The sequence below is a fragment of the Dermacentor silvarum genome, chromosome 10 (genome assembly GCF_013339745.2).
Source record: "Dermacentor silvarum isolate Dsil-2018 chromosome 10, BIME_Dsil_1.4, whole genome shotgun sequence".
NCBI lineage: Eukaryota > Metazoa > Arthropoda > Arachnida > Ixodida > Ixodidae > Dermacentor > Dermacentor silvarum.
Window position 1 is genome coordinate 82,279,933 of NC_051163.1, and position 10,239 is coordinate 82,290,171.

Here is a 10,239-nt window from a genome sequence, read left to right on the forward strand (position 1 = left end):
GGCGAGAAATGTGCCCGATTTCGACGGCAGTGAAACAAATGGGCTTGTCGTCGCAGTGCGCCCATTCAGATGGTTGCGAAACGTGGTTGGTAAAAGATGTGGACGGGGCGGAATCGAAGAAGCCGAGTGGTATCAGTGATGGGCCGAGGAGACGGTGTGAAGACCCATGTTCGCGAACTCCTCGCGGACAACTGCCTGGATCAGGGAAACCGTGACTGCAGGTGCGTTGGAGGAGCTGGAGTCGAAGGCAGACCGGATAGGCGGCCTCAATCTCACGCCGCACGATCCTGGTAACATCACCATGTTGTTGGGATGAGAGCGTCCGCACAGGAAGATGTCGCTGGGGTGTTGGGCAGACGGGCAAACTGCTGGTCGATACGTCGGCTTTAGTGGGTTCCAGTAGGCGACACTCTTCTATTACTGCATCAACCGTCGCCACGTTGTTGAATACGAGCAAGTTGAAGGCCCATTGGCAATGCCTTTGAGGAAGTGGGAAACCTTGTCTGGTTCAGTCATGTGTGCGTCAACTTTGCGGCACAGAGCCAAGACGTCCTGAATGTACGTGACGTAGGCTCTGTAGACGTCTGCACACGGCCGGATAACGCCCTCTGCGCGCAAGTTGTGACCGTAGGGGTTGCCGAACAAGTCTCGGAGCTTTTGCTCAAGCGAATCCCAACTGGTGACCTGATCCTTCGTGTGTCCGAAACCAAACTCGAGGTGTGCCACTGAGGTAAAAGAGTGCGTTGGCGAGCTTGATAGTAGGGTCCCACCGGTTATTGCGGCTGACGTGTTCGTACAGGCTGATCCAGTCCTCGACGTCTTCCTCATCTTTGCCCGAGAATACGCCAGGATCGCGGGAAGCGGGGAGAGCGATGTACGTCGTCGAAGTGGCAGCAGGTGTCGGAGCCGGCTGAGTCGAGCTGTCGTCGCCGGGAGCCATGACGGAAGGCTCGACGTACCGTCCACTGCGAAGCTCCGTGACGAGGTGCAGGGAACGTCCACCTCCACCACATATGTTACGTAGCAAGACGCAGACGAAAAGCTATACAAGTATATTTACAAGGAAATGCGCCGCACTTGGCCAAGAAGCCACAGCCCCTACTGGTATGGTGGTATGGTATGGTATGGTATGGTATGCCTTATCTGATGGCGCATACCCACTGCGGGGGATTGGCCAAGATTTGGGTGGGACTAGGCAATCCTTTTTAATACTAAAATCGGTAAAGCTAAATGGAGAAAATGAACAAAAATAAAATATTTAAGAATTCAAGAAAATCTATTTGAAGCATTTATAAATTCCTCCACGGCTGAGCAAATTCCCTGTGCACTTTCCAAGAGAGGAGGCTCCTAAAGAAAGGATGTTTAGAATAGAAAGCTTAAACCAAGCTGTGTAAATTTTGATTCTAGAATATTTTTTCCTTAAAGAAGAAAAACGTCGGCAGAATATGAAAAAATGGTCTATTGTTTCATCTTCTCCACGAATGGGCACAGAGGGGAGGGCACCAGACCAGCCCTGTGACGATAGAAGTTTAATATTGGTACCCGACAACGTAATCGGTAAAGATGACTTCAGTTTTTCTGGTGTGAAAGGAATTTTTGGGCCAAGGGAATAGGAGGTGTCGATATTCGAGAAATTAGCTACAGCCGGGTTCAAGAAGTCTTGAATAATTGAATATCTCCTGAATCTAGTAGTCGTTAGGTAAGCTATTGTAGGAAGTAATCGTATTACAGGGCCACTGAGGGCCGCTCTCGCGAGACTGTCAGCCATTTCGTTCATGACTAATCCTTTATGTCCAGGCACTGAAAGCAATCTAATTAAATTTATGTGGGCAGGTACTAGAAAATGAAATGTACGTAAAAGGTTAGTGACTATTTGCTGTGAGCGAGGGACATAAAGATAAAGAATCTGTTATTATTACTACCGGATATTGATCAATTTAGTTTGCGTAGGGCTAGAACTACAGCTAGAAATTCAGCCAGAAATACGCAAAAGAAGTCCGGAATCCTGATTGCGAATGACCAATCTAGAGCAGGAGAGAAAATGCCAATTCCAGATTTTCTTCACACTGTGAGCGTCTGTCGCAATGACCGTACTTATTGATAAACTTAATAAATGGTCTTGTAATAGGCCGTTTAATATATTATAAGAAAGGAGTTTTGCGTTGTTTGGGTAGATGTCATCATATTTGTGTAGGTTTTCTCGCACATCACAAATAGGCGGCACCTCCCAGATACGTAGATTTAAGGGATTGATTATGTTTGTACGAAGACCACCTGGGGTGTATGAAACGAGGCCAGTGTATTCCGAAGAATAGTGCAGGCTGGGAAATGAATATGTATTCTATCTTGTAATAGGGAATTCATACAATTTTAAGATTGTTTGCACCGTCAGTAAACGAAATCTACACAATATTGAGGGCAACCTGACTTCTTGGTGTGTATGTTATTGGCAACACATTTGGGTAATCCACAACACAATCGCTCAAGCAGAGCAAGGGGACGTAATTTATAAGCGGGCGCACCGGAAAATAATACCATCCAAATTCTAAAATGGGCCGCACATACATTTTATATCATTAAAAGTGGATCTCTCCGCATTCCGGACCGACTGTTGCACAGCTTACGAAGCATACCAACGGCTCTCACTCCTTTTTTAACTATTTGGTCAATATGGCCGAGCCAGCTGAGGAACCGTCATATACTACACCTAAATATTCACAGACTCCACTTGAGGTATAGTCTCGAGGCGATAAGATAGCGATATGTTAACAGGATTTTTAAGAGGGAAAACCAATATCGAGCATTTTCTAACGTTAAGTGAAAGGCGAATTTTGTTTAACCAGGTTTCTATGGCATAGAGGTAGTTTTGTAGTCGATAATATAGAGAGTGGATATCACTGTCTGATGCGAAGAAAGCAATGTCATCTGCGTATACGTATGTTTGTACATCTTGATGAAGAGGAATAGAACACATCAGAATGTTAAAAGTAATGGTGAAGTGACAGCTCCTTGAGGAACACCACGTGATTGATTATAAATACTCGAGGAAAAGCCTTTAGAGAGCAGTAAATGTTCTTCCGTTTAAAAATTCATCAATCCAGTTTGAAAAATAATTTGGAATCTCTAGACTTCGCAATATACCTAATACGATTAAGAGTTCAACGCTGTCGTATGCTTTGGAAATGTCTAACGTCACGAGAGCACCTATTTGCCTCTGTCGCCGTGCTAATTTTATTCTACTTTCTAAGTCCACGTGAGCATGCCCAATGGAACATGATGGTCGGAATCCAATTTGGCAGGGGCTAAGCAAGTCTTGTTCTGTATAAATTTAATCATACGGGCATATAGAATTCTTTCGATTAATTTAACCAATTTGAAGTTAGGGCAATTGGTCTAATATTATCTATTGTATATCCTTCCCCATGATTTTAAGAATTGGGATTATAGAGTCAATATTAATTTGACGCGGAAGAACTTTTCTACCCACACTAGCCTCTAATCTTCGTCGTCGTCTTCACACTGCTCGCCTCTTCGTCAAGGCAAATACTGTTCCGTAGCAATATTTTTATTGAAATCAAAAGAACAAGGCGGGGGACCCACTGCGTTCCTCCCACGTGATGTTGATGATGATGCCTCAATATTTAGCACAACCCACTGAGGTGGATAGGCCACGAACCGGATGGCATTATGATAGAAATTTAAAATAAATTAATTTATAATACATAAGTAATAAAAATGAAAATAAATGACTAATTGAAAATGAGAAATAAAGCAATAATAAAAAATTAAGTCGTCTATACTAAGTTAGTCAGCCTTGCCTGAATAGGAATAGTAATATGAATTTAATAATAAATTAAATGCAGCAAAGGATACGTAGATTTTGAATAATAATAATAATAATAATAATAATAATATAATTGTGGTTTTTTGACTTTACTTTTGAATTTGATAAATCTATAATTTATTGAAGGATAAATAAATCAATCATGTAAAATGGGGAAATATTAATGGCAACCTTTTTGTGTCACATAGAAAATTATAAATGGCTCGGCAAACATTCCCGTGGCTATATCCGAACACCGTGGCTGCAAGTGAAAGTACAACTGAACTGCTTAACGGCAGTCCTAGATTACGAAGTGGAATTTCCAAACATCGTTCTCGATGATTACAAAACCGCCGACACGATAATAAAAAGTGATCGATAGATTCTCGTTCATTGCCGAGGTAGCACAATGGTGATGCCGCCGGACCACATCTGTGCAAGTAAAAATTTAGTTGTGGAATATGGCAACGCAGTCTTGTAAATGTTACTTCGAATTGCCGGTTAGGACACCACTGTCGATTCCAAGAATAATTTAGATGTTTAAAAGTCTGTGATTTTGCTAATGCGAGGCTTTTCTTGTCTTCAGTCAAAGAAAACTGTCTATATCTGGCTGCAGTGATATACGAAGTTGCCGGCACAGATATCGCCGGACCCTTTAAAAAAGCTGGCGCTAAAGAATCAGCTATTTCTTTAGGTTGGATGTCTCGGTGGGCTGGTACCCATACTAAATGAACTAACTTTAAGTGGGGAGGAGCTTATCTATAAAACGTGTTTAAGGCTGTCAAATTTGTAGATGCGTTAAGCGCGCTGCATACAGAAAGGGTATCTGTGACAATAACTACTTTTGTAACATGTAGCGCTAACTTTCGCAATGCAACAATTATTGCCAGAAGTTCGGCCTGAAAAACTGATGTGTAATCTGGCAGGCGAAGTGAAAAAGACCAATCGAGGATGGTGAGTATATTCCCACACCTGTCTTCTCTTCACACGAGGAAGCATCAGTCGCTATTACACTTATTGGGAAATGGGCCAAATAATCTTGCAAAACGGCATTCAAATATGTTGGTGGCAGCAGTTTTGCGTTATTGGGGAAAATGTCCGGAAATTCTATTTTAAAGGACAATGTAGACCTATCAAACTGAATGATTTCCCTGATGCGAACATTTAAAGGTGCTAATTGTGCATGCACAAATACAACCTGTGGGGTATGTAACCATGGCCACGTGATCTCAAAAAATAATTTGTTTTACTAATAAATACATAATCTGTACGTCTAAGAGGAGATCATAAGCCCTTAAGTAGGACTGAACCGTTAGCATACAGAACCTCGTGTGAAGAGGAGGTAAGCGCGCTTCCTGGTATAACGCATTATTAGCAACGAATTTAGGCGGGCCTAAACATATTCGAAGAGCTTCTCTCTCTAAAAGAACCAGTGGTCTTATGTTATATTTTGCACCTCCAGAAAACAAAACACATCCAAATTCTAGAATCGTCGTACATACATACGGTAGATCATAATTAATGTGTCACTTCGCATACCTGAACGCCGGTTACTGATTCTACGTAATAAACCTACAGCTCGTGTCCCTTTCGTTGCGATATTTTCTATGTGAGAACGCCCGCTAAGTTTTTCATCATATGTGATACCCAGGTACTTAAGCGACTCTACTTGTGCAATTGTTCTCTGATCATACACTAATGATAAATGTATCGGCCCGGAAAGCGGAAAGACAGGACTGCACTTTTGTTTACGTTTAGAGACAGGTGAAGAATGTGAAGCCACGTCTCGAGCATACTTAGGTACGTTTGCAAGGACAGGTAAAGGGAATTGATGTCTCTTGCTGTCGCGAAAAATGCCATGTCGTCTGCATAGACATAGAGATGAACTTCCCGGCTCAGTGGAATTGAACTCAACAGGTTAAGCACTCCAACCATTGAGCACTCCGTAGACATATACTGATATCATATTGTTGCTTTGTGGCATATTTTATGTGTTATCAGGAAAGCGAGTCCTCCGCCTCTCGGACAGGAGACAGAACAGCCCCCCGGGGCACCCCTCTTGTCTGATCGAATTTTTGAAGAAAAGCCGTTTTGAAAACAATAAAATTTTCTGTTTCTTAGAAATGGAAAAATCATGTCGTTATATACCTCGGAAAATTGTAGGACTGTAATCTGTCCAGTAGTAGTGGGTACTCGACACTGTCATAAGCTTTCGCCACGTCAAGAGTCACTAAAGCGCTCAATTCTTTTCTATTTCGAGCAAGTTGGATACGGCTTTCCAAGTCTACAGGCGCACACCAAATGGAGAGACCAGGCCGGAAACCTATTTGACTTGGGCTCAGTAACGAATTTTTAGATGTATGATCCATCATGCGATCATATAGAACTCTTTCAATAAGTTTTACCCTATTTGAGGTAAGAGAAATAGGTCAAATATTGTCAAGATTGTAGCCAGCTCCTTGTTTTTTAAGTAGCGGAATTATTTTGGCTGTCCTCCGTTCTTGAGGAATCCAAGCATTTTTTAGAGAATAATTCACTGTGTTTAGAAGTTCCTCAGGAGATTTTGCAAACAAAATTTTTAGCATGGCATTAGAAATGCCATCAGGACCTGGTGCTGAGGCAGGCAAAGATCTAACGATATTGGAAAGCTCTAACACTGTGACTTTCACAAAGTCATCCGCCTTATTTGTCCATTCGACAAACGTGATGTTAAGCGTTGTGCTAATCCCTTTCCTATGAATTCTAATGAAGCAGATATCTCGCGTGGTGAAAGAATTATTGATGTAGTATTCGCTGGTGTCGGTATGAACTTTCTATACCGAAGGAATCTGAACAGTGCTTTTATGTTGTTAGGCTTAGAGAGGAATTCATGATGTTTTTTATCATATTCGTCTTTGGCATTCGATACTATTCTCTTGAATGTGGCAGCTGCAAACTTATAATCACTCCAGTTATTCGGAGACTGATTGTAAAGTAGTTTTTTCCAAGCGCTTTTCGTCGTCTATAATCCCGCGTGCACTCCGAATTCCACCAAGGAGAGTGAGTACGTTTGTCTTTGTAAATATTGAACTCATACTTTTTATATGAACTTTTTAATACCGCGTAAAGACTCATGGCTTTGATGTCATCCGGCACCGTTATCTAGGAGTTGAGGGTCGCTTTTAATACACTCTGAAATTTCTGGTAATTGACAAAAAATGTGGTTGATCCCTCTTATATAGGAATCGGTATAGAACACGAAAATGAAACGTGTCTTCACAGAAGTAGTGTAATGTTTATTGCACATTGATATATAATGTCTATTGGTGTTTTGTGGCTAAAGCGCCCTTAGGCGTTGATGCACCCACGCTGACGCCTGGTGGCACGTCTGCTCCATCACGACTACCAACGTCGATGACCATAAGCAACCGTCGTGCATATGGAAGCTGCACTACGCTGCACACGCAGCACAACGCGAAAGACGAAGCACGTAACTGACACACTAATACAACGCGCAAGACAAAGCACGTAACTGAATCGTCACCGAGTCAAATCAGCGCGTACAGCGCGTCGTAATTGCAGCCTCCGCGATCAACTTCAGAAACATTTTCAGAGCTAATTGCGGAGGCCACGCTCCGCTGTGCTGAGTACGGTGAACGCCACCTAGGTGGCGTTGGTAGTGCTTCTTGATGCCAGCGTCCCTTCGAATGCTGGCATCGAGGCGTCGTAGTGCTGAGACCACCGAAGCGTTCACTGTCGGTGCGCGTTAGTTTCATAATGCAGTACTTCTCTTTTCTGCTCGTAGGCGGCGGCACCGCCCCGAGCAAGAGCGCGGGTACACGGAGGAGTGTTAGATATAAAGGCGCGTCTGTGTAGCTCTCTGCAAATGCGTTTGTGGCGCAATGGGTTAAACGCTCGGCGATCTATCGTCGCGGACCGAGAGGTCGTGGGTTCGATTTCCAAATTTTGCATGTTTGTGGAACTTTTTCTTCTGGTTTCTTTCTTTGTATTATGTTCGTGTATGTTCGTGTGACGTATTTCCGTGACGGAAATACGTCAGTGAAGTCTTGGTGGACCCCGGCATAAAACACTTTCGTGTTAAAATTCGCGCCGGAGACTCTAAAGAAGTAAGAGGGCACACAATATCAAACCTAATGGGTAGATGGTCACTGTTTAAGGCAGAGTCGACTGTAGACCAGGAAGTGACGGACATCCTCGAACTGGCAAATGTTAGATCCAATGCTGATTTATAACGGCCTTGAATAAACGTAACTGTTTTCGTGTTTAAGCAACAAAAATTTTGATTAATTGCCCAGTCCGATAATCTTTTTCCACATGAGTTTGTGCTGAAACCCCAAGGCCACATGGTGCGAATTAAAGTCTCCCGCTATCACAATTTCTTTCCTACAAGATTTGACAACTGTATCAAGGTATCGAATATCTTGAACATCTGCGGGAAATTTTGTATTAACTAAAGAAAACGGAAAACAATCAGGAAAGTTACATCTATTGCTAGTATCTCGCACTCCGTAGACATATACTGATCATATTGTTGCTTTGTGGCATATTTATGTGTTATCAGGAAAGCGAGTCCTCCGCCTCTCGATGGACGGTCCAATCTAAATAAACGGTAGTTTCTTATGTGGAAATCTTGGCCATGTGAGAGCCAAGTCTCCTGCAAAAGAATAATGTTGGGATAAAATTGAGAGCAAAAATATACTAAATCTGTGGCTGCAGAAATAATGGAACGGCAGTTCCACTGTAATACATTTAAAACACATATGATGAATTAATGCCTACTTTAGAAATCACTTGCTCTAAGATACTGTCTTTTAAAAAATCTTCTTCGAAAGACTGTCTTTACCGTGCTTAGCGGGGTTTGATTGATGGATAGAACTTGAAGAGTTGGGGTTAGCATCGGACTTTGAAATATTATCTTTAACAATTTTGGGGGGTTTTGGAGTGCGGGACAGAGGTGGATGAATTATCATTAGGTGATCTTGTGCGTTTAAGCTTCGGAAGATCCATTTCTACATCCTGGTTGTTTTCCGATACTGATCCAGAGAAGCATCCGTTGTCGGTCTGCTGAGTTGAAGTTGATGGTCTTGTATTTTTAGTGCTTTCTGCAATGACTGGTGAGGGATCTATTAGTTTTCCAGCGTTCGATGTAATGGGATTTGTACGAATCTGTGAGCTAGTGTAGGACTCGCTACAGAACTGAAAAGTTGAATCATTTGTGATGTCATCACATGAGCTGGAGTCTCCGACAGGTTTGATGTTAGTCGTTCTATAGCTTTTGACAGTGCTTTTTCGACAGCTATCACAATAGCATCGGAAAGGGTTGAGTCTGCAACCATTTGTTGACGGGCTGTCACTCCTGCATATCCCTTAGATCTTTCCTGGACCTCAGCAACAGCATCACGGCGTGAGCAACGTCTCCTTTAAATTACTTCTATAATTTGAAGTTCTTGTGTTCTCGCAGGACAGTTCGAGTAGTTAGCGTGGTGACCACCATTACAGAGACAGCATTTCTCTTCTTCGGATGAGCAATCAGTAAAATTGTAGTTGTCACCGCAACTACGGCAGCGTGGAGCAGATCTGCAGCCCTCACGTTGTGACCGAATCGCTAACAGTTGGCGCATTGTAGAATACGTGGAGCCAGAGCTTCAACCTTGTAAATTACGGGCCAGACCTTGATTTCTGTTGGACGCATCGTCCCAGCACATGTAACTATCACCGACTCAGTCGGAGTCTTCTTATTGTCAATTACTCGGCTACACCGGTAAACCGAGAAGACACCAGCCACCGAAAACTTCTCTAAAATCTCTTCAGGTGTCAAACTGACGTCTACACCTCGTACAATGCCTCTAGAGCATGCAAGATGCGGTGGGACGAAACATCTCACCGGATGTGAAGTGAATGTTGAGCAATTGAGCAGTTCCTTGGCACTGTAGTGGTCTGGCGAGCAACATAATATGCCTCCCCTGCCGAACTGGCGGACCTCAGTGATCTGTCGGAAGTGAGTTGACGCCTTCTGCAATTCCACCTGAATCGTCTTCGGGTTCTTCATATTGATTATACCCCCGTCGGTAGGCACCATGGCCACGGGAACGTTGCCGGTTCCACTGCGGAAAAAAACTCAAGCCTGGGGAGCTACGGAGGCTGACCACGGAGAAGCCCCGAGGCCAGGTGATGAGACAGACATCAAGTAGGTCTGACTAACTCAAAAACATAAGAATTGTTAACAGGTAAAGAAAAATAGTACCGTAAAATAACAATGTGAACAAAGAAAGTACCACCCGATACATCAACCAAGCCCCCAAAGCAGGAGATGCTACTATTGACCCTTTTCGCGGAGCAGTTTGGTTTAGAGAAACAAGATGGCGCTCACGGCGGCGCACCATACCTCTCCTCAGCGACCGCGCACGAATACGAAA